We start from the raw sequence: 25,164 nt of genomic DNA on the forward strand, positions 1-25,164 counted from the left end.
CTCTACACAGCTGTCCATGGCTGGTTGCGGACCATGCCGAAGGCGAAGCAGACTCCAGACGAAGCAGTGGAACATGAAGCCAGGATATGACGAAGATTCAGAAGAGGCCTGCACCGGGGCACGTCCTACACAGCCACCGGTGGCTGGTCGCGGACCATGCTGAAGCAGAGCAGGTTCTGGCAGAGTCTTGGGCATGGACGGAAGCAGGCACAAGGAACTCCGAAGACTGGGACAGGATTCTAGACTCAGGATTCAGACTCAGGAACTTGGCATTAAAAACAGGAGCCTTCTGGAGGCTTGCGCTGCAGACGAGAAGGTAGGCCTTGTACCACGAGTCACCCTACACAGCCCCCCATGGGTTGGTCACGGACCACGACAGTGGCACGCCAGGAAAGGTGAACAAAGAACCTGGGAACTGGATGAAGAGCTGGAGACAAGGAAGACAGATTCAGGGCTGGAATATCAGGGACATCTGGAATATCAGAACAAGGAACAAGCGATGAAGAAGCTCTGACAAGGGATGAGACCAGGAACATCAAGACAAAAGGAACCAGGAACATGAAGAACATGGAATGAAGATCCATCAAGACACAGGAAGACCATGGAAGACCTGGATCGGAAGAAAGACCACAGACACTGTGAAGACCGGATCCGAGGGCCCTGAGGAACTGAGGCAGGGCCATTTTATAGGGCTGATCCAGGCAAGGATGGATGATGTCATAGGTGAGGGCCGCGGGGCTTTTCCCGCCGCTGACCCTTTAAAAGAAATGAAAAGGCACGTGCCCGTGCCTAAGAGGAGTCCAGAAGCAGGAGCCTGCGGCGGTGTCCTGCCGCGTGGAGGATGGAAGCAGGCAGCAATGGCAGTGGCACCCCAGGCTGCAAAGAGAAAATCCCAGCAGTGGCTAGGAGCCGCGAAGAAGCAGGCGAGCAGTCCGGGTGGCGGTGCCCTATTCAAAAACTATAGAATGAGCCAGCTTGGAGAGTATTTGCAAAATGAAAGGCTTGTCCTTTTCAAGTCTTGTTACCCTATCTCACTGTGATGTGACTGAACTGAAAGAGTTTGTACCTTCTTCATACTTTCGTCTTTTCTTTACCTTTTCACTCTCATTCCAACCCTCTTAGTCTTCCTTCTTATCTCTCCCTCTTTGCTTGCTTTTCTCTTTCTTTCCTGCACCTTTTCCTCCTTCCTTCCTGTCTCTTACTTTCTTCTCCTCACCCTTGTTTTCTGTCTCCATCCCTTTCCCTTTCTCCCGTCTTTCTCCCTCTTCCTTTACAGTCCTGTTCTCTCCCCTCTTGCACCTCTGCCAAGGGTCTCATGAACACGTCCTGAGTGATAAAGCTATTCTGTGTTGTTATCTAGCTTTCCTCAGCCTGACATGAATTCTGTATGGTGTCCAGTTCATTTCGCAAGAAGGCTGCTGATGGCTGACAGCTGAGAGGGAAACATGTCTCTCTCTCTCACGCAGACACATACCGCTCAACTTCCCTTCGATGGAAACCGAAACAAGGGACTTGAACCAAATAGGACTGAACAGGCTAAACGGTTCCCTTCCCCCCAGCTATCCCATGTACTAAAATACTGTAGGGTCTGCTTAAGAAGTCCTGAATTCTTTGCAGGGTATCAAATGAGTGTGAGAAATCCCCAGAGATGGTGTTTGGGGTGAGTATTCAAGTATGCAGAGTATCCTTCACCTCAGTAAAGCTGATCATCCTGATCTGTTATCTTATTTGTCCACATCAGAAATGCTACAAACGCTATTGCAAATTTGTACGTGCTGTAACTCGCCTTGAGCTCTTTTGTTATAAAAGTGTGTAAGAAATAAATGATGGTAAAGATGATGATAGTGCAGGCCAAAAAAACTTTGGGTAGTGTTGTTTTTATGTCATTTTGGAAGCAAATGTTCGTATCACTTAGGATTTTACAGTTTTTTAAGTTTCGGAAATAGTGCGCACAATTTACAATGTTCTAAATATTGCACACTAAAAGTAGTAGAAGGAAAGTAATTTTGAAAACAACATAGATAATGTCATTGACACTGTCTGTCATTTCAAATGAATGCACATCCCTACTGATGATGGTCTAAAATCATGTCCAGCTATTCTGAATGGCAATCTATTTACAGATCTCTCTTTGTGCACTTTCAGTGTGCACATTTTACATTTGTATAAAAAACTGAAACAGGTTTTGGTTCAACATCATGCTTTAGTGTCTTCTACTTGAATTTTTAAGAAAATCAAGAACAAACTTTGAAAGAACATCATGAATACTTGAGGCAAGATGTTCATAAGAACATAAAAACATAAGACTTGCCATACTAGGTCAGACCAAAGGTCCATCAAGCCCAGCATCCTGTTTCCAACAGTGGTCAATCCAGGTCACAAATACCTGTCAGGATCCCAAGGGATAGACAGATTCCAAACTGCTTATCCCAAGAAAAAGCAGTGGATTTCTGCAACTCCACCTTAATAATGGTTAATGGATTTTTCCTCCAGGAACTTGTCCAAACCTTTTTTAAACACAACTGCTCTAATAGCTTTCACCACATCCTCTGGCAAAGAATTCCAGAGCTTAATTATGCATTGGGTAATAAAATATTTCCTCTTAGTTTTACATTTTTCACCTAGTAACTTCATTGTGTGTCCCCTGGTCTTTGTACCCTTTGAAAGAGTAAACAACTGATTAATGTTGTTATGCTCAGGCTTGTGGATCCTTGGCTGACAAGAGGATGATATACCTTTCGGAGGATCCGTAGGGTCTCTTGTCGGGTGGCGAGGCAGAACAGGAGGCAGGACCGGCTGACCCTTGGCACTGGAGGCTGAGGCGAATACAGAGGCGATGAAGAGACGAGATGAGGCGCTGAGTCTTCACCACTGGTGGTCTGCGGTCTCCCCGGGAGGAGCCCGTAGGGATCCGACCGCTTGGACTTAGGTGGACCTAGGGAGGTCAGAGCAATGGTGCAAAGGCCAACTGGAGCTTCGCCCTGGAAGCCCGCGGTCCCCCCCAGGAGGAGCCCGTAGGGACCCGGGCCGCTGGGACTTAGGTGGGCCCTTGGAGACGGAGTCTTGGAGGAGTCCTAGGTCGAGTGCCAGAGGGCCGTCGCTCACCAGTCCAAGGTCGTGCACCAGAGAATCGCCGCTTGCCAATCCGAAGTCAGGAACCAGAGAATCACCGTAAGCCAATCCGAAGTCAGGAACCAGGAACACCAACACATAACAGGAGCAAGAAGCAGGAACTCACCGAGGCAAGCAGACTCAAACAACACTCGCAAGAGACGTTGCCAAGTCGAGGAATGAGCAGAGGAAGCCTCCCTATATACTTCCTCTGCTCTGGATCATTGGAAGCAGGTGAGTCTAGTTAAAGCGACCAGGTCCCTTTAAATGCAAATGAGTTGACGGCGGCCATCTTGGATCCCATGGCGGCGGCCATCTTGGATTCTCCCGGCAGTGAGATGCTGAGCCCCGGGGATGCTAGGAGGGTTCCCGGCGAGTGGGTACCCCGCGGGCCCACTCCAGCCTGCAGGAACGACTGCCCTGTGTCCGGGCTTCCTTCGGGCTGTTTGCTGCGGTGGGTCGCCGCCGCGGCCAGGTAGGGGGGGGTGTGCCCACGGGCGGCCGCAGGCACGAAACATAACAAATGTTTACTCTTTCCACTGCATTCATTATTTTATGGACCGCTATCATATTTGTCATCGGCAAATTTGATGACCTCACTCACTGTCCCCATTTCCAGGTCGTTTATAAATATATTAGAAGGCAGTGGGCCTAGACCAGATCCCTGGGGCACTCCACTATTAACCTTTCTCTACTGGGAAAATTAACCGTAGAGCCCTACTGTTTTCGCACTTTTAACCAGTTGGCATTCCACAATAGGACAGTGACCCCAATCCCATGACTTTTTAATTTCCTAAGAAGTCTTTCATGAGAGAGACTGTCAAATGTCAGTCTCTCTCATGAAACTACCTTTCTCACACTCTCCCCGCATGACGCAGACCCGCTTGGAACCCATCGGAGGCCACAGATCGGCCCTTGCTCCCGCTCTCGACCACGAGGAGCCGACCAGCTAGCCGAATAGGCCCACTTTCGGACCCCGCCGTACCCGCCTGCCGTCGCCAGCCGAAGACGCCACCCACCTGCTACGTAAGAGACACGCCGAGGGACAGATCTTAAAAACTGCGCCGGTGAGCCGACTCAGTCCTTTCTTGCGCGCTCCTTGCATGAGGCAGACCCGTTCGGAGGCCACAGATTGGCCCTTGCTCCCCCTCTCGACCACGAAGAATCGACCAGCTAGCCAACAAGGCCCACTTTTGGACCCCGCCGTACCCACCCGCCGTCGCCAGCTGAAGACTCCACCCATCTATTATGTAAGAGACGCGCCGAGGGACAGATCTTAAAAACTGCGCCGGTGAGCTGGCTCAGTCCTTTCTCCTGCTCTCCCTGCATGACGCAGACCCACTCGGAGCCCATTAGAGGCCACAGATCGGCCCTTGCTCCCCCTCTCGACCATGAGGAGCCGACCAGCTAGCCCACCAGGCCCACTTTCGGATCCCGCCATACCCGCCTGTCGTTGCCAGCCAAAGACTCCATCCACCTGCTACGTAAGAGACGCGTCGAGGGACAGATCTTAAAAACCGTGCCGGTGAGCCGTAGGCGCCGCGTGCCAAAGGAGCTCGACCAAGGGGCCTGCCCCTTAGTGTGCCCCTTTGTTCCTTTTTGTTCTGCCCACATTAGTTCTGTCCTCAAGCTCCTTGGTCACATTTCCTTTACCCACACAACTCCCCAGCCCTCTTCCCTCCGCGCCCCCCCCCTCCCGACAGCATCTCCTCACGTCTCCCCCACGTTTCCCCGCTCCCCCAAACCCCTGCCAGCCTCCTGGAACTTCACCTGACTGCCCACAGCTACTCTGAGCAATGCCCAACAAACCCTCGCTAACGTAACTGCCATCGTCTCCCACTTCGACCAACCCCTCTCCCCTCCCTCTCCCCTACACTCTAACTATTCACTACAACCCTAAGATTGTAGACACTCCCCTCCTCTTTCTTCACCACCTTATACGCTACCTCCCCACCCCACCTGAACAGAGACACCAAGACCACCCCTAACCACCACCCTATCCAACTTCCCCTGGAGTACAACCTATCATGGAATCAAAGCAAATCCTCAAGAGCAAATCTCAATCCCATGGCCACACGAATCCTTAAGAAGACTAGCCATTCACCCAAGGTCATTAATCCCAATTCTGATATCCCATCTGACCCAACTGCTTGGCCTCACAGTTTTCTCGCTAATACTATTCAATGCACAATCTCTTGTAAAAAGAAAAAAAACTCCAATCCTAAAAGACATCCTAACAGACAACAAGCCAGACATTTGCGCCATCACTGAAACATGGCTCAAACAAACAGACACAGTCCTAACCAACCAGCTTCCTACTCACCTGTATGACATCAGCTCAATCCCGAGGAGCAAAAGAAGAGGAGGTGGCCTGCTCTTAGCCTCAAAGAAAGAATGCGAACTTAAACTTCAAACCATACACTCAGAACCCCACTTTGAAATAGCCTATTTCAAGTCCAATCATCTTCAGATTTGTCTGGTATACACCCCTCCAGGACTGCTAAAATGCAATGCCTCCCCTCTAACGGAATTCATCATGGAAAATATTGACATGGAAACCCCTGCCATCATCCTTGGCGACTTCAGTTCCATCTCCTAAGTCGGCGCATCTTAATGCAGTCAGAGAGAGGGCCCTTTCCATAGCTGGTCCAAAACTGTGGAATTCTCTCCCTCTTGAATTACGTTTAGAAGAGAATATTCAATCTTTTAAGAAACAGCTAAAAACATGGTTGTTTATACAGGCTTTGAACATTGCAGTATGATTTCTTTTAACGACTCTCCCTGTGAAATTTAGATCATATAAAAATGTATATTTTAAACCCTATTTTGCTAGTTTGATTATGAAAGAAATTGATGTATTTTATTATTTTTTTAAAATGGCTATAGTATAATTTTACATGCTTTTATTATTTTTAGGGTTATTTTATTTTATTTCTACTTTTATTTTATTGAATGATTTTAGGACATGTCGTTAAAGACTGCCCACTGATTTAGTATAAACCGACTTATTTATTTATTTATTTTTAGATTTTTATATACCGGTGTTCCTGTATTAAAATACAGATCACATCGGTTTACATTGAAACATAAAAATTATGCCAAGAGGCGGTACATATAACAAGGTTATAGAACTTGGAAAACATGGAAAACAGATTCGAATAATAACACTGATAAACTTGCAAAGTCTCTGAGAAATCAAATCATAAAATAAGGCGTAATTGTCTAAGATAAATGTGATCTGCAAAAGGGATTGCGATGGTGAGAAAATCTTGATAGCTGGAGGTAAAAATAATCAAAGTTCTGGAAAAGCTTGGCTAAAGAGCCAGGTTTTAATTTTCTTTTTGAAGGAAGCAAAGCAGATCTCAAGGCGGATGTCTGGTGGGAGCATGTTCCATTGGACAGGTCCTGCTAAAGAAATGGTACGTTTCTGATGTAAGGATATTGTTGAAGGAACATAGAGTGTGCCTTTATAAGCTCCTCTGATAGGTCTAGTTGAAGAGTGAAAACGTAGTTGGGTGCTTAAGTGGAGTGGGGATATATTGTAAATAGATTTATGAATTGCTGTGTATACTTTATAGAGAATCCTTTGCTTAATAGGCGGCCAGTGGAGGAGTTTTAGTATGGGGGTTATGTGGTCTCTTTTATTCGTATTGGTAAGGATTCTAGCTGCAGAGTTTTGAATCATCTGGAGGGGTTTGATGGATGAGGTTGGTAGGCCAAAAAGGAGTGAAGTGTATACAATATGTTTCGGTATATAAAAATGCCTAAATAAATAAATAAATACACGAAGACACCTTTCCCCTATCCCCCAACTGCAAAGCCCTCCTAAGCACCCTAAGAGCTATGGGGTTCAAACAAATCATAAACTCCCACACACACAAAGCAGGTCACCTCTTAGACCTAATTTTTATAAAAGCACTCATACAAACCTTGAATCCTCCTACATGCACACCCTTCTCATGGTCTGATCACACTCTCATTCACGAAAATTTCTTCATTAACAAAACAGACATCCCCACACCCAATCACACATCTACAATCCAATTCAGAAAAACATGTAAGACTGACAACTTAATCGATGAGCTTCCAGCCGCATTAAACAACCTAGACTTAACCGACACTGACTCTGCTCTTTCAACCTGGAACTCCATCAGCCAACAAGCACTGCCCTCTAATAACCAAGGAAATAAAACCCTCCCAGTGCAACAAAAACACATGGTACACTCCTGAACTAAAAAACATGAAACGCACCCTCAGAAAAATATAAAAAAAATGGAGAAGCAATCGCACCCTCAGCCTTCTAACCTCCTATAGAAACACACTACACAACTACAGGACAACAATCCTCAAAACTAAACGTGATTTCTATGCAAAGAAAATACATGATTTCCAGTACAACCCTAAAGCCCTCTTCTCCTACGTAGCTGACCTAACAAAGACAGCCTCCCCAGCATTATCCGACAATGATTCCAAAGCCAAATGCAACGAGCTTGCCCTCTTTTTCAAAGACAAAATCTCAAACCTAATATCTATGTTTCCCCCAACCATCTCAGACAAAGCTACCCTCCCCAAAACCCATACACCACCCTTAATGCATTCGAGAGTATTTCCTCCTTAGAAATAGAATCTCTCATTAGAAAAATAAACCCCGCATCACATCCAGCAGACGCAATCCCGATAAAATCACTAAAAGCCATTCTAAGCACAATAGCCAAACCCAAGTTTGGCTATTGACGTGACAGCAATGACACTGAGGATCGCTTCCTGTTGTGCCCTGGTGGCTCATTTGTGTCTGCTACTCTCAAGAACACATCCCTAACCCAGGGAAATGTCCCAGCATGATCAAAGGTGCTCTAGTCAAACCCCTTCTAAAAAAAACCTCATCTAAACCCCTCAGATCCAGTCAATTTTTGTCCCATATCCATTCTCCCGTTCATTGCCAAACTTCTTGAAAAAGAAGTAAACCAACAATTGACAGAATACCTAGAAAAACACAAAATTCTATACCCATTCCAATTCAGATTTCGCCAATTCCTCAGCACTGAAACCCTACTAATCTCACTCATTAACACAGTTCTCTTAGGTTTAGACAAAGGTCAATCCTACATCCTAGCAATGCTAGATATCTCCTCAGCCTTTGACACCATCAGCCACAGGATTCTAACTGACAGACTAAGAGAAATCGGCTTAAATGGCAATGCTCTTCGCTGGTTTGAATCATTCCTTCAAAACAGATACTACAAAGTCAAAATTGGCAACAGTGAATCCGACCCCATCAATCTCACTCAAGGTATACCACAAGGCTCCTCCCTATCCTCCACTCTCTTCAACGTATATATATTAGGGATGTGAATCGTTTTAGGACGATTAAAATTATCGTCCGATAATTTTAATATCGTCTTAAACCGTTATGGAACACAATACAATAGAGATTCTAACGATTTATCGTTATAAATCGTTAGAATCGTGAGCCGGCACACTAAAACCCCCTAAAACCCACCCCCGACCCTTTAAATTAAATCCCCCACCCTCCCGAACCCCCCCAAATGACTTAAATAACCTGCGGGTCCAGCGGCGGTCCGGAACGGGCTCCTGCTACTGAATCTTGTTGTCTTCAGCCGGCGCCATTTTCCAAAATGGCGCCGAAAAATGGCGGCGGCCATAGACGAACACGATTGGACGGCAGGAGGTCCTTCCGGACCCCCGCTGGACTTTTGGCAAGTCTTGTGGGGGTCAGGAGGCCCCTCCCAAGCTGGCCAAAAGTTCCTGGAGGTCCAGCGGGGGTCAGGGAGCGATTTCCCGCCGCGAATCGTTTCCGTACGGAAAATGGCGCCGGCAGGAGATCGACTGCAGGTCGTTCAGCGAGGCGCCGGAACCCTCGCTGAACGACCTCCTGCAGTCGATCTCCTGCCGGCGCCATTTTCCGTACGAAAACGATTCGCGGCGGGAAATCGCTCCCTGACCCCCGCTGGACCTCCAGGAACTTTTGGCCAGCTTGGGGGGGGCCTCCTGACCCCCACAAGACTTGCCAAAAGTCTAGCGGGGGTCCGGAAGGACCTCCTGCCGTCCAATCGTGTTCGTCTATGGCCGCCGCCATTTTTCGGCGCCATTTTGGAAAATGGCGCCGGCTGAAGACAACAAGATTCAGTAGCAGGAGCCCGTTCCGGACCGCTGCCGTTCCGGACCGCCACTGGACCCGCAGGTTATTTAAGTCATTTGGGGGGGGGGGGTTCGGGAGGGTGGGGGATTTAATTTAAAGGGTCGGGGGTGGGTTTTAGGGGGTTTTAATGTGCCGGTTTTGCGATTTTACGTTTTTTACGATTTTTTCACGATATTTTACCCCCCCAAACGGCAACAATACGATTCCCTCCCCCTCCCAGCCGAAATCGATCGTTAAGACGATCGAGGACACGATTCACATCTCTAATATATATGCTCCCCTTATCCAAACTACTAACCGACCTAGGACTCACACACTTCATCTACGCCAATGACGTAGAAATCCTAATCCCCATCACCGAATCCATATCCAAATCACTCCAACTATGGGAATCACACATAACTACCATCAACCAACTACTCACACAAATGAAATTAGCTCTAAATACTAACAAATCCAAGCTCCTAATACTGTGTCACAAACTAAATGACAAAATCCTAGCAGACATAACCTCCAATCAAGCTAAACACTCCAGTACTCAAGATGTAAGAAGCCTGGGAGTCATCCTAGATAGCGAATTAAGCCTTAAAAAATTCATAAACACAACTATGAAAGACTGCTATTACAAATTACACATTCTTAAAAAACTAAGACCCCTCCCTCCACCACAGTGATTTCAGAACAGTTCTCCAAGCTCTAATCTTCTCCAAAATAGACTACTGCAACTCCATACTACAAGGACTCCCTAAAACAACTCTCAAACCCCTGCAAATGCTACAGCCAGAATCCTTACAAATACCCGTAAAAATGAACACACTACCCCTATTCTATAAGACCTCCACTGGCTGCTGATCCAATTCAGAAATCGCTATAAGAGTTTAACACTCATACACAAGACTCTGCAAAACAAAGACATGCACTGGCTCAACCCCCCGCCTTCCATTTCCAAAGCCCACGAAGAAACACCAGATCAGCCCATATCGGAACCCTACCTTTTCCCACACCCAAACTTACTCACCGCACCGCAACACGTGAACGAGCTCTATCTCTTGCCGGCCCCTCTTTATGGAACACCATGCCACAAGAAGTTAGGCTAGAACCAAACACTCAAAACTTAAAAAAAAACCAGAAAACCTGGCTGTTCAAACAAGCCTTCACATGACCCCCGCACACCCCTGCAGCCACACTCTCAGGCCCCCGCATACACTCTTAAGCCCCTACATTAAGTACTTGCGCTCTTACCTTTCCATAATTATTAACATACAACTTTCAGAATTACTTTTACGTACTCCGTTGATGCCAGACCATACATGTTAGAATTATTATTACCGATTCTATTGTTACTCTATAGTCTATACCCTCTAAAATTGTTACTGTGTTCCTATTCTCTTCCTACCCTCAATCTCCACCCTTCCGCTATGACCTTGCTTTTATTCATTGGCCCTGTAATACTGATAAGTTTTTTGGGGTTTTTTTAGATGTAACTTCCTTTCAGTTTCCACTTGTTGTGCTCTAAACTGATATGATGTGAAAACGAATGTCGGTATATAAAAGCAAAGTAAGTAAATAAATAAATGATTTCTGGGAATCCAGATACACCATATCAACTGGCTCACCTTTATCCGCATGTTAATTTACACCCTCAAAAAATGAAGCAAATTGGTGAGGCAATCAGAATCAGCTTTTGTCCACTTTTCTCGGAGCAGTGGGGAGTAGGGGGTGGTGTGGGAGCGGGAGGAAGGTAAGGAATGGGAATGGCTGAGCTTGTTTCAGTAAAAGAAGGTACTAAGCCAGGATCCGTTTGGCTATTCATTGCCCTTTCTGCTTGGCTGCAGATCTGGAACTCTTCTGATAAAGGTCTGTATGCAAAGTTGGTTTTTGGGTTTGTTCAGATCTCCATCCACTAGGGGGAGCCACTGTTCCCTCATAACGTAGCTGAAGATGGGCTGACTCCCCTCTTTCTCGTACAGCCCTTGGGGCTGAAGAGCTCTGCGCCCCGGGCTCTTGCTGCCCCTTCTTTGTAGGAATCTGCTAGGGCAGTCATGGGGGCAGTGTCGGGTCAATCGCCCTAGCCCTATGTTTTGTTTTTTTTTATGGGCCCTGCCTCCCTCCCTTGGAGGTACCGTTTCAGTCCCATGGCCCCATGCGTACTACTGGGAAAAGGTAGGGGGCAGCGTCATCAGGCTCCTTTTCAATGCAACCTCGGGTACAAAAACTATAGGCAATGCTGTCACCCTGCCCTAATGCGACTCTACAGAGCGGAAGCTACTCCCTGCTGTGCTGCCTGTACAAACCCCCACCCTCAGGAAATCTTCGGGTGGGGGTATCTTGGAAAGAAAATCCCGCCCCCCCCTCCTCCTCCATCATGGTGATCACCATGGGACCATAGGATCTCTTGGTGGGGGGAGGGGGGGAGGCTCCCCAAGTCATGGGGAACCAGTTGAAATCATAAGATCTTGGGGAGGAGGGGGGGCAGTACCTACCCCCCTCCTATTCCACAAGTGGAACAGAAGGTTAATGGAGGGCATGGCCTATAGAGCTGAAGAGCTGCTGCAGTCTTGCCTTGAAGCAGTCTGTGGGGCCAAAAAAAAAAAGTTGTAGCATTTACCCGGTGCGTCCAACCCCCATCTCTTGCTATCGGCTCCTCTCCCCCCCCCCCCACCTGAGTGGTTCCGTTTACGAATCGGCTGTTTGAACCCACGTGGCAGTGAGGAGGAAATCAGAAATGCCCTGGCCCCCAGCACAGCTGTCCTGCTGCCGCCACCTACTGGTCAGGCCACGAAGAGGGGAGCGGGAGAACAGGGAGATGTAAGAGGAGGGGAGTTGGAAGGTGACAGAGGGGAGGAGAAGGATGAAAGGTGCAAGTTGGAAAGTGAGGGGAGTTGAAAGGGGGTGGGAGGTGAGGAAGTGCATGCAGAGGGGCTTATTGGGATTTCCATCACATTTGTAATTTGTGGTCTTTAATTCAGTATCTCTGGCACTTACCCGGCTAAAAGTTAGCTGGATAAATTAGGTGCCTTGGGGGTGGTGTAGGGGGGAGCTGAGATAACTGAATAACTTATTTGGCTATCTAGACATGTTGCTGGATAACTTTAGCATAACTAGCGATATTCAAAGAATATTGTTGCTTAGGTAGTGTATATCGCTGTTTAAGCAGCGATTGCAGGGGGGGAAAAAAAGAAAGCTTTGCTGTGGCCTGATCTCCCACCGCAGCGAAAACAATGCCAGCTCTGCCGGCCAGTCCCCTCTCCACTAAGCCCTCAAACTATGTATGCACCGTGGGCCTTCCACCACCTTTCCAAAAATCCAAACATCGATAAAGGGAAGGACTGCAGCCAAAGCCTATCCTTACCCCATCCCATCAACCCTCCCCTAATCCTCCCACCCCAGCCACACCCCTTCAAACTTTTGGTTCCTACAATTTAATATCAGCACGATACTAAGTCGGAGGATGTACAGAAAAGCAGTATTTTCTGCCTCTCTGTACGCTTTTTTTTTGGGCTGCTCAGGTAACGCCTGCTCTTGGGCAGGCGTTAATTTCTGAGCGTAAAAGGTACGGATCAGGCGCAGATTTATTTTTTTCTGTATCTGGGGAGAATAGCTAATAGCCTCATCGACACGCATTTGCACGTGATGAGCGCTATTAGTTTCGGGGAGGGGGAGTGTGAACGCGCGTTTTGGACGCGCTAAACCCCTTACTGTACAAGGGGTAGTGGACGCGCGTCCGAAATGTGCATCCAGCTGCGGGTGGAACAGTGCGCTCGGGCGAGCGCGCTTTGCTGCAGCGGCCTGTAAGAATGGCAGGAAGTAGTAAAATAGCTGGCCGGCTAGCGATGCCTTTATTAGGCTCCTGGATATTTAAAGATTCAAGCCCTTGAGACTGCTAAGGCCTGTCCCTCAGGCAGTGAACCCTTCGCCAAAACAACTGAGGTCAAAGTTTGTCGGACCGCTTTGTTTTCTCATTACTAGCCCCCCTCCGATTTGGCTTTTTATTTTTTTGTATTTAAATCATAAAAAAAAAAGTCCATAGACTGTGATAAATATGCCTCAATGCCATTAATTCCTAATAAGCTGATAAAAATGACACGTCAGGTTGTTATGGAAGTGCAGTTGCTCAGCGCAGATGCCCGCGGTCACTTTGCTATTGGTTAAATGATAGTGGACATGAGTAGAACTGGTAATTGATGGGGAATTTGTTGATGGCTGCTTGTTGCTGTGATTCATATTTTCATGGGTAATAATAACTGGTGTTTGGGAGGGTTGGTGGAATTTTTAGAGTATGTTAGAAGGTTATGCTCCGGTCCCTCCTCTTACCTCCGGGCCGGCCCGGCCCGCACGGACGCTCCCTAGGCCACGTAGGCCTGATTCGCGGCCTGCCGCGGCTCTCTCTGTGCGAGGGAGACGCCGCCGGCCCGACACGCTCTGCCCTGCCCCCTAGGCGCACGCGCGCCCAGGGGCTGGAGTCTTAAAGGGGCCAGCGCGGGAAAACTACAGGGGATGCCCCAGATGAGGTCAGACGCTGCAGAGTATTTAAACCCTGCAGCTCCATCAGGACGGGGCCTTGCAATGAGGTTCCTCAGTTTGCTGAGTGTCTAGTTGCTGCTGTAGTCCCTGGATTGCCTCTTCTGTCTTCTGGATTCCGACCCATCTTTGTCTCCTGACTTGTCTTCAGCTTCCGCTCCTGGTTTTGGTAATTGACGTCTGACCTCTGGCTTCCGACCCGGCTCCGTCCCATGACTCCGACTTCAGCTTCCGCCCCTGGCTCTGGTTTGGATCTCTGACTTCTGGCTTCTGACCCTGCTTCGTCCCTGGGCTACAACTTCGGCCTCAGGTATACGGTGCTTGCAGGCCCAGAGGATTCTCCTAAGTCCCAGCAGCTCGGGCTCTCACGGGCTCCTCCTGCAGGAGTCGCGGGCTTCCGAGGGTCAAGACTCCTCCAGCCTCCTGGGTCCTGTCTTCCTCACCATCCACCTCTTCGGCCGCTGTCCGGATCCTTGGTCGCATAGGGTCCCGCCTAAGTCCAAGAGGCCCGGGTCCCTACGGGCTCCTCCTGGGGGGCCTCGGACTTCCAGTGGTGAAGCCTTCTTCAGAGGTTCTTCAACGCCGCCTCCTGGCTGTGACGCTTCCTGTGGGTTCCCACAGTGTAACATCTACCGTCTCAGCCGGCCCAAGGGTCCACAACCGTAACAGTACTAGTAAGTACGACTGGCATTTCCAGGATTATTAGAGGGCTGGGCGCTTTAGGAGTTGGTAGCTAGTGGTATAAATGTTAGTAGAGTTGGTATATGACGGGCATGAGGCGCTAATAGTTAATCATGTGCAGGGCCAGTGCAAGAGTATCTGGTGCCCTAGGTGACCCTTCATTCATGCACCCTTTCCCCCAATTTTACCTATTGGCAGCAGTTCCAGCACAGTGCTTCCTCCTACCTGCGGCAGTGGCTCCTACACAGTGTCACAGTTTCGCCTGTCATGCAAGCTCGCTGTGCCCTGATCCTGTCTGCTGTGACACCTCCCCACCAGCAGAGGCCTACAGCCATCTCCTCACTGGCCATCTGACTCAGCCTGTGGTGCAATCTCTTCTCTACCAGGGGTCCTCAGCGACCTTTACCTCCAGCCTTCCCAAGCTCTACCTCGCTATTTGCTCCACACCCAAGCTCCAGCCCTATTTAACCCTGCCTTGCCAGAATCCAGGTGCCGTTTCATAGAGTCACCCTTGGCTCTTTGAGCTGGCCGCTTTTACCTTGCTCTATTCCTTTCAGCCTCCCAACCTTCTTGTTTCTTGCTCCTTGTCTTGTGGCCTACTCAGGCCTTACCTTGCCTTGTGGCCTCCAGACCTTCTGTCTCCTTGCACCTTGCTCTGTGGCCTGCTCAGGCCTTACCTTGCCTTGTGGCCTCCAGACCTTCTGTCTCCTTGCACCTTGCTCTGTGGCCTGCTCAGGCCTTACCTTGCCTTGTGGCCTCCACACCTTCTGTCTCCTTGCACCTTGCTCTGTGGCCTGCTCAGGTCTTACCTTATCTTGTGGCCTCCGGGCCTGCTCCAACCTTAAGCCTTGCTCTGTGGCTTACTTAGGCCTCTCTTTGCTTAGTGGCCTCCGGGCCTTTATCTTAGCAGTCTATGGGCCTTCTTTGTTCCTGCCTTTGGGCCTCAGTGTTCTCCCTGTTTTATGTTGTCATCGTCTGCTCCTATCCTTGTCTACCTTGTCTAGTCCTGCCCTAGTCTGCCTTATTTAGGCCTGTCATTGTCTGGTCTTGTCATGCCCTATCCAGTCCAGTCCCTAGTATCTATTCCCTGCTTTGCCTTGCCCAAACCTATGGCTGTATCCAGTTCCAGCCCTTGTTCTGTATCCTGCCACCTTCCTGTCCCAGTATCCAGCCCTCAGCTCCTTGCCTGTCCCAGTATCCGGTCCTCAGCTCCTTGCCTGTACCAATGACCAGTCCTCTGCTTCCAGTCTGGCTCTGCCCACAACATCCAGCCTGAGTCTGCCCTGCCTTGTCCAGCCTTATGATGTTGAACCATCGTAGCCAAGTCCTGCCGGCCCCCAGAATGCAAGGGCTCACCCTGCAGGTGAGGGGGGCTGGCTCCTGCCCTGCTCCTGAGAGCCTGCTTCCAAACCCCAAACCTCAGGACACAGCACTGGCTCCGACACTGCTCTCTTTTGGGCCTTGTGCAGGTGGGATTTTGCTGCCCCCAACATTTTGCTGCCCCCAACATTTTGCTTCTATAGGCGACGGCCCAGCTTGCCTAATGGAAGCACCGTCCCTAATCCTGGGCATATTTTGGGTGATACAAGTTGGCAGAATGGGTCTTCTTTCGGAGGGTTACAAACTGATTGCAGGACAATTTAAAGTCTAGCTCTGGAAAGAGCCGTTGCCCATACTGGAAGGGGGAAAAAATGGCCATCTTTTAACTTTGCTGCAAAAATGCTCCCTCCAGCCTGATACCTGTCATTATGTCCCTCCTCCTCATCCGTGCCGCACCATCTCTCAAAATAGCACTTGAAAGTTGGCCATCACAGCTGAGTGGGATCGCTCAAGTGTTCTGGTTTATTTTGGAGAAAAAGCATTAATGAGTTCTTTTCTATCAACAATCAGCAAATTTGTACGTTAATTGAAGCCTGGGAGGAAGAAAACACAGAGGAGCCAAAATAAAACTGTCAAAATAAGCAGCTCCACAGGAAACCAAGTCATGGTGCTAAGAATAGCCCTGGTAATGACAGCTCCTCTTTCCTGTCTTCTGCTGTGTCCACACCTCCTGTTCGCTGGGTTTCTTGAGCTGTCTGGTTGCAGAGATGTTACCCTACATTGTGGCCCCCCTCCCCACTGCTGGATCCTCTGTAATTTGCAACCTTCTCCTTGTAGTTTGCTGCTGCTGTTCTAGGCTTTCAGGCGGGAGGTGCGGGCTGTGTTGTTTCGGTGGAATGCATAACTTAATATGATTCATTGATTATTTAAAAAAAACAAACAAGGGATGCAAAGTTATTAAAAGATTAAATAAGGTGTTACCCGAGCGCCAAAGTCCACCGGCTGCCAGGAGGGCATTAACTGTGGAGTGGAGTACAGCAAGCAGTACTATGGTCCGTCTGTATCAGGGTGCTGCGGTCGGCTCTCCTGCCGCCAGTCTTCAGTTCTGCGGGTTGAGTTTATATGTTAGGTAGGCGATTGGTTGGATGCAGAATTCTTGGTGATTTTTAGTTCCACGGTTAAGGGGGGGGGAGGGGGTAAGGATTTTTAGTTTGTTTCGTTGTTTTCGCCAAAGGGAGAGGTTTGGGGTTGGTGCCGCTCCGCACGACTGACCTCTAGGCCTTTGGACGTGGCCAGTGGAATACAACAGACAGGTACTATGACTTGCATGACTATGAATCTTATCGAAGAAACGCCATCATCAGCACATGCAAGGCAAGGAAGCCAGGGTGTAAAACAAGGCGTGCAAGGTGGCGGAGCTGCACAGTCAACGGCAAGCGGGCACAGAGGGTCCTTCCCACTGCAGGTATTAGGAGGGGACAATAGTGAAGGGTAGGACACTAGTATTGTGTCCAGGCGATGCACTGAGTCAACCTTCCAGCCCTGGAGGGTGGGGGGAACCAGTCCTGAACGCAGGGCACTCAGGAGACAAAAAGAGAATATGAGACAACTTCACCTACTCCGAGCGAGACAATCTCTCTCTTTTTTAAAAATTTCTCCTTATTTACTATTATTTCCCAGCGATTGCAGTACCGTACGCTTCAGGTTTCTCTTCCCCCACTCCTTCAGCCAGGCAAACTGTGCCATCATCTGTTCTAAAACAGCCAAGCGAGCACGGGGGTCCCCTGGGTACCGATACCCTTGTTTTTTTTTTTCTTTCAGAGTCGACGGAGCTGCAGCAGCCGTGGCACACTTTGTCTTTTTCCTGTCCTAGGAGTCAGTTCAAAATAATGGACTGGTGAAACGAGTCCAGATGCTGCGCGGAAGTCCTTGAGGACGGGCACGTTTGGAGATCATCCCTCCTGGAGCGATTTCTGCAGAAAGACTTGAGTGCTGAAGGCACGTATGCAGGCTGCTTTACAGTAGGTCACCCGACAGAAGGCTTGGGAACATATTTGCACCGCCCCAAGTCAGAGATCACACTCCCGGTCACCCCATCTCTCCAGGTCAGTGAAATTTAGTTGGAGGGAGGGTGCGTCTAATCCTAACTCTCTCTTGCCCATCCCATTATTTTGGAGTCTGCCTAACCACGGGGCAAGTGACCAAGAGATAGTAACTTTGGCCAAGGTTTTCACACAGTCCTGTAGTGAGGATACTCCTGGACTGAGCCATGATGCCCTCACAGAATCATTTCCAAACATCTCTGCATTGAACCTAGTGGTAGAAGTCCACATCCTTCTCCTTGGTTCTTCCTTCTTCCCTGTGATCTTGCTCTGTTGGCTTTTATCTGTGCTTTAAACACAGTTTTTTACTGGGCCGGGGTGTGATCCTCCAACCAACATCACTTGCCCAAAAGAGCAATTAGCTAGCCCTTGGCTGGGATTTTTCCCAAACGGCTGTTCCCATGGGAGCCATGGCACCTGCCCTCTGCTACCGTAAGGTTCAGCGACTGATAGGATTCAAACAGGACACTACTCGAGGCTCTAGGCTAAATCTTCAGCTCAGGGAACGCTGTGGAGTGGGATACAATAAGCCTGATGTCAGGGCCAATAACCATTCCCCCAAGGAATCACACTGGGCCTCCGGTCTTGAAAAAAATGGGTACAAGGACAAAGGAAGATGTTCCTATCATCTTGAAGGCTACCTGCCCGATGCTTGGAACTGAGATTTTACCTCTGCACTACAACCCCGGTGCATAAGAAGATAAGGAATGCCAGGCTGGGTCAGACCGAGGTCCATCGAGCCCAGCATCCAGTCCAGGTTGTTAGCACCAGGCAGATCCCATAAAGTTGATTTGTTTCCTGTTACTCCCAGGCACAGCAGTAGCTTTCTTTAGTCTGCCTGGCTAATATGTTATGAAGTTTTCCTCTAGGAGCTTGCCCAGGCCTCTTTTAAACCCTGCTTTGCTAGTCCCCTTGACCACGTCCTCTGGTGCCCTACATTTGGAGCCCCAACGACATGACCTGCCTGACCTGGGCTGGGCCTGTTACTTTTAGATTTGTCTGCTACTCCTTACTTCTGCCAGATCAGCCCTGGGCTGGTTCTGCACAACAAAGAAAAAAAATCTATACTTGACCTCACAGGCTGGAGAAGGCTTATGTTTCTGTATCCCTGAATTCAAGGTAAATCCATGATGAGAACGTGACAGCTACCTTCTTCCAGCCTTCTCCCTTCAGATACCTGGTGGCCTGCATTCACTTTTATTGCCTTTTCTGCAACTGCCCACATACATGCCAACATTAAGACGGAAATCTGTCAAGCAAACGTGAGATGTCTTAATTGCTTATTAAAATACAGTGGAAAAAGACTTTCATCGTGGGAAAATCGTTACAGAAGGGCAGTTTCCATTCTTGGTTTTATAATTAGCTTATTTAATGCCCTTTTACCTTGCTCTTTGTGCAGTCACACCCATATCACCACGCCTGTCACAAATGTGCAGCTGAGACACTGTTGGCTTCCTATTTTTGGCACATCTGCAGCCCTTCTCAACATGGCTGCCTCAACCTGCCATTTCCTCACGGGACAGTACTATGCTCCTCATCACATGACTAGGAGCCAGTGGGAGCGCAGGAAAGGATTTGACCAATGAGAAGGCTGGCAGGACAAACGATCTTAAATCCGCCCTGGTTTCAGAGTGCAGTTGGGGAGAGAGAGAGGAGCACAGCAGAAGTGCTGCCTGTGATTCTGTCCAGTTAGGCCTGCTGTCCCCTGCAGGGATTTACCTAGCGAGTATCCCAATTAGGCTACGCAGTGGGAAAATAGTGAATTGATCGGGGACTTGGGACTAGGAATTACAGCCCCAATTCTCTGCCGAGCTCATGTTGCTGCAGTTGTGGCTGCCAGGCCCATGAGATTCGGGACCGGGGCCTGGATTCATTATAGCCTGTGCACAAAGGATAAAGGTCAACACTGACCAGAGGGAAGGCCACTCCTCAGAGGAGTCATTGGAGGAGAGTGAGTAAGCATTCTCATACTCCCCCCCCCCCCCCCCCACCCAGGGGAAGAGGTCTGTAATTGCACTTCCATAAATCAGTGACCCATCAGTGGCATCCATCACCCCCCACAATTATTCACCTTCACCAGAAATAGGCCTGTGGATTACAATTTTAAACCCAAGATTTTTATTGCTTCTAATTGTAACCTTGAAACGCCGGTTCCATTACCGTACCGTCAGGAGGAGGCAGGGGAGGAGGGTCCCGCACTTGGCTGAACCTTCTCTGCCATTTTAACCACCGGGCTTCTTATCCCCCCCCCCCCCGAAAGGCAAGAGCCTTTAAGAAGGTAAACTCAGCTGTAGGTAAACGGAAAATGTCATAATGCCTCTGTATCGCTCCATGGTGAGACCGCACCTTGAATACTGTGTACAATTCTGGTCGCCGCATCTCAAAAAGGATATAATTGCGATGGAGAAGGTACAGAGAAGGGCAACCAAAATGATAAGGGGAATGGAACAACTCCCCTATGAGGAAAGACTAAAGAGGTTAGGACTTTTCAGCTTGGAGAAGAGACGGCTGAGGGGGGATATGATAGAGGTGTTTAAAATCATGAGAGGTCTAGAACGGGTAGATGAGAATCGATTACTTACTCTTTCGGATAGTAGAAAGACTAGGGGGCACTCCATGAAGTTAGCATGGGGCACATTTAAAACTAATCGGAGAAAGTTCTTTTTTACTCAACGCACAATTAGACTCTGGAATTTGTTGCCGGAGAATGTGGTTAGTGCAGTTAATATAGCTGTGTTTAAAAAAGGATTGGATAAGTTCTTGGAGGAGAAGTCCATTACCTGCTATTAAGTTCACTTAGAGAATAGCCACTGCCATTAGCAATGGTTACAAGGAATAGACTTAGTTTTTGGGTACTTGCCAGGTTCTTATGGCCTGGATTGGCCACTGTTGGAAACAGGATGCTGGGCTTGATGGACCCTTGGTCTGACCCAGTATGGCATTTTCTTATGTTCTTATGTTTCTTATGTTCTTAATGTAGCACCACAAATATAGAATAATTATTTATTGGAATCTCTTAACTGTATGACATACAATATTTATGAATTTATTAATTACTCAAACCAGGTTGATCAGAGTTCGTTTTAATCAGGACGAGGACTCATTCAGTTTGTAACCATAAAAAAACAGTGACAAAGTTGTCTTACATAGAACAGGGGGAGAGAAAAACTTGGATACAGCTTAAGCATGGGGAGTAACGTGTCAAAACTGGTAAGAACTGATAAGAGTTGGCTTTTTGGGGTAACAAGGTATTCCGAGGGAGGGGGTAGGAATGAGGGATTGGAAGGGGGTTGGAAGGTGGGGGGGGGGGGGGGGGAGGGTAGCGGAGGGTTACTATAGATTCAATGAAACTAATATACATATATTAAATAACTTAGGCAATGGAAGAAAAAGTGCTTAGGCATCTGAGCTTAGGAACATAATGCCTCTGTATCGCTCCATGGTGAGACCACACCTTGAATACTGTGTGCAATTCTGGTCACTGAATCTCAAAAAGGATATAGCATCACTGGAGAAAGTGCAGAGAAGGGCGACCAACATAATAAGGGGCATGGAACGGTTGCCCTATGAGGAAAGGCTAAAGAAGTTAGGGCTGTTCAGTTTAGCGAAGAGATGACGGAGGGGGGATATAACAGTGACTTGGATAGGCCACTGTTGGAAACAGGATGCTGAGCTTGATGGACCCTTTGTCTGACCCAGTATGGCATATCTTATGTTCTTTCGTACCCATGCAGGTGCAGGGGCTTGAACCTGCATGGACTCCATTCGGGCTGTCAGGTCTTGAAGAATGCCAGTCATGTTGTTGAGCTGGTCTTGCTGTTGCTGGACCTGGAGGGCCGACCCTGAGATAGCCTGAGCCAGGGACGAGTTCACCAAGATCATGGCCTCAGCAAATTGTCATGGATGTGAGCCCTTGGCCTGTGGCGTGGTTGACTAAGCCTAGCAGGTGAACCCACTAGGCCCATGCCGACAGCTGGTGGTCTCATTCTTACTGGGACTGGAGTTGGAGCTTCATCCTTACCAGCTCTGTTGCATGCAGGTTGGACCCTTGGGATCCAGGGGCCGGCAGGGCTCAGGCGAAAGTCCCGTAAGGAGTGATCAGATGAAGTCAAGGTGCGGGCAGTAGTCAGGGCTGGCGGTGGGCAAAAGTAACTGGTTTCAGGCCTAGGTCGGTGCAGACAGAGAGCAAACAATATCCAGGTCCAAGCAGGGGTCAGGGCAGACGGCAATCCGGCAGAGCTGTCCATATTCATGTCCAGTCAATAGGGCAAGCGGCAATTCAGCAGAGCAGTCAATGTCCATAGCAGAGGTTAAAACCGGGAATCAGACCAAGACAAGGCAAGACAGGACACTGGGGAACAAGACAAGGCTGGGTGGACAGGGCAAGGCAAGGCAGGTAGAAAGGAAAGAGGTAAGGCACAAGGACAATGAGGCAAAGCAGAAGGAGACAGCAACGTGCACTGCAAGGCAGGAGGACTTGTCGCTGAGGCATCGGTTGAGAGCATGGCAGCGGTTTAAATTCCCATCGCACTTACGTCATCAATGAATGTCACAAGTTCCTTTCTCGCCATGGGGGCCTCTATAGTTGGCAAAGATGTGCTCGCGCGTGCCTAAGGGAGAGGGCGGTGGTGTGTTAGGAGCATGGTGGCTGCGTCGGAGCCGCTAGCAGAGGCCGAGGCGTGTTGGGGTGAGTGAGGCTGGTTGCAGGGCCGTTCTGCGGCCGGCCAAACATGACACATCTCAATCACTTCCAGACACTTATTTTCAGATGTTCAGACGTACTTGTGGTAAAAGCATCCAAAATCTGTCCGGATTAAGGTAGAAGACTATTGACTGCCCGAGCAGGGTCAGCTGGTGCCTGGCTGCGGCTGAATCCTCTCTAGGCCAGGTTTCTCTCCGGAGCTGATTACCTTCCGTAGGGTGAACACGAGTTTACCCGGAGGCTGTCTGTGCCAAGCTTGCATCCAGCCCAGAGAAATCTGCAGCAGAGGTCAGCAGGTCGTGAGGCACAGGCTGGAATACCGAGCAGGTGTCCGCGACAGGCCTTCCCAGTGGATTTCTATAGAATGCTTCTGTCTGGCTTGGTCCCTGTTGTTATTATCATCTTGGCATTTTCAGTCTACGGAAAAGACTTACTCTCCCAGTTGAGATGGCTGTGAATACATACACTCCCCCCCCCCCCCCCCCCCCCCCCCCCCGAGGCTGCTATGTCTCTTCCCGCCGGTGCGTCCCTGCAAGGACATCAGAAGCTTTTCTGCCCCTTCTATAACCTTCTCCTGACCAGCGGTCGGAGTGGATTGCATTGCATAACCTTTTCCAAAGAGTCAATGACGACTGTGTACTGTCCCTAGCCAAAAGCCCACGACGAACCGTCGACAGGCTCAGAACCAAAGTAACCGGGCTGAAATTTCCACAGCAGAGCCGAGTCGCTTAAACGACCTGACTTTGCTGTGCTTCTGGTTTTATGGTATTTAATTTTATGGATTTCCATCTGTACTTTTAAACATGAATTTTTCTGGGGCGTGGAGGTTGTGTTTCCATTGTTTTGTTGGTTTTTTTTATAACTGTTTATTGATTTTTTTTTTCAATAAGGAAAATAATGTGCTGGAAACATAATTCAAAAGAACAGAAACTGGAGTCTGTGTTCTTTTTTTTTTTTTTTTTTTTACAGCAATTTGTTCCTAACATCCAGGCCCATCTTTCACCCCAAGCATAAGGAGGAAAGCAAACATCAGTGCGCCTCCAGTTTATGACTTGCATTCTGCAATCGATCTCATGATTTTCCAGATTTCTCATGTGTGTTTCTGTTCTTATTTTAAATAATCTAATTCGGGCAAAACTTGTATTTTTTTTCACTTTCATATACAAGAACCAGTGTGAGAATAAGATAATGTGCTTTCTTTTATGGGGCTTATTTTTTTTTCTTTAGCAGATATTCATCCCTTCCTTCTCTCTCCTTTTTCATTTGTACTCATGTTCATCCATTTTGCCCTCCATTAAACGATAAATACACAGGCTGGCCCTGCTGCGGTTCGGGGGGGGGGGGGGGCAAAGCAGGGCTTTCTTCCCTGCCCATCCTGGCGGAGGGTCAGACCTGGATGGAGATGGTGCACCCAGGCTCAGAGGAGGAGGACGGCTGTCGCTGCAGTTGTAGCCCTTGCCCAGCCAAGGCGTGGAACTAAGAGTGCACCAGGCAAGGGGGGAGGGGGGCCATCCAGACCCGGGACCTGGAGCCACCCCGGCACAATGTCCAGGGCAGGGGACAAAAGACTGACTGAGATTACCATGGGGGGCGCCAGCTCCATGCATGCTGCAGATGCTTAGGCCCACCCCAATATCAGAGAGTGCCGCCTCCTCCGACCCCCGCCCGCAGCAGCTGATGGAAGAGGTGGACCCGGCAGACAACTCTCTGGTAACGGGGGTGCTGAAAACACACGCAGGCCCCCCCCCCCCCCCCCCCCCCCCCCAAGAAACAACCCCTGCTAACTACCTATGTCCGGGCTTCCCGAACCTGTCCAGGCGAGCTCACGGCCAGTCAGATTTTCAGGATATCCACTAAGGCCTAGGCTCCTCCCTGCGGAGGGCAGATTGCCAGAGTAATGAGTGGACTCCCCTGGAGGAGCTGCCAGAGTGGTATAGTCCAGGGGGTTTGCCAGGGATGCCTGAGAATATTCTGGTCAGAAAAGTTTGGAACTGAGAGAGAGAGAGAGATGTCTAGTGTCTCATCACTCTGCAAGAGTTTAGGGACGTGGGGAAGACCGCCCTCTGCCCGCAGTGTGTTCAGAGTCCTTTAGTGAGCACTGAGTGCCACAAAGCAAAGTCCCTGCGGCAGTGTTTCTGATATGTTACGGTAAGTAGCGGTGGGTCGGAGAGTATCCCTGCTCTGATAGGCTGATGTAATAAGGTGCGCTCAGCTGTGCGCACATTTTTTTGTGCATGCAATTTTATTCCCGATTTAACAAGTTTATAGCACAAAAAAATGTGCACACAAATTAATGTCCCTCCATGCAGCCTTAAGATTTTCAGTTTATTGAATTCGGGTAGGGATTTGGGCCTCCAAAACAAACAAACAAAATAAAAAGGCCTCCGGTACCCTGGCTGGCCTTCCTGGACCAAAACCTGCTTCCACCTGGGGTCGAGCTGCAACAATGAGACCTAGCTACAGGGAAGCCTAGCTTCTGAGGCAGGGCCCAGCACTCTGTGCCGAGGCCTAGCTCCAGGGCCTGCCTGGAGTGGGCGGAGCCAGATCCTTCACCAGTGGTTGGAGAG

The sequence above is a fragment of the Rhinatrema bivittatum genome, chromosome 9, assembly GCF_901001135.1.
Source record: "Rhinatrema bivittatum chromosome 9, aRhiBiv1.1, whole genome shotgun sequence".
NCBI lineage: Eukaryota > Metazoa > Chordata > Amphibia > Gymnophiona > Rhinatrematidae > Rhinatrema > Rhinatrema bivittatum.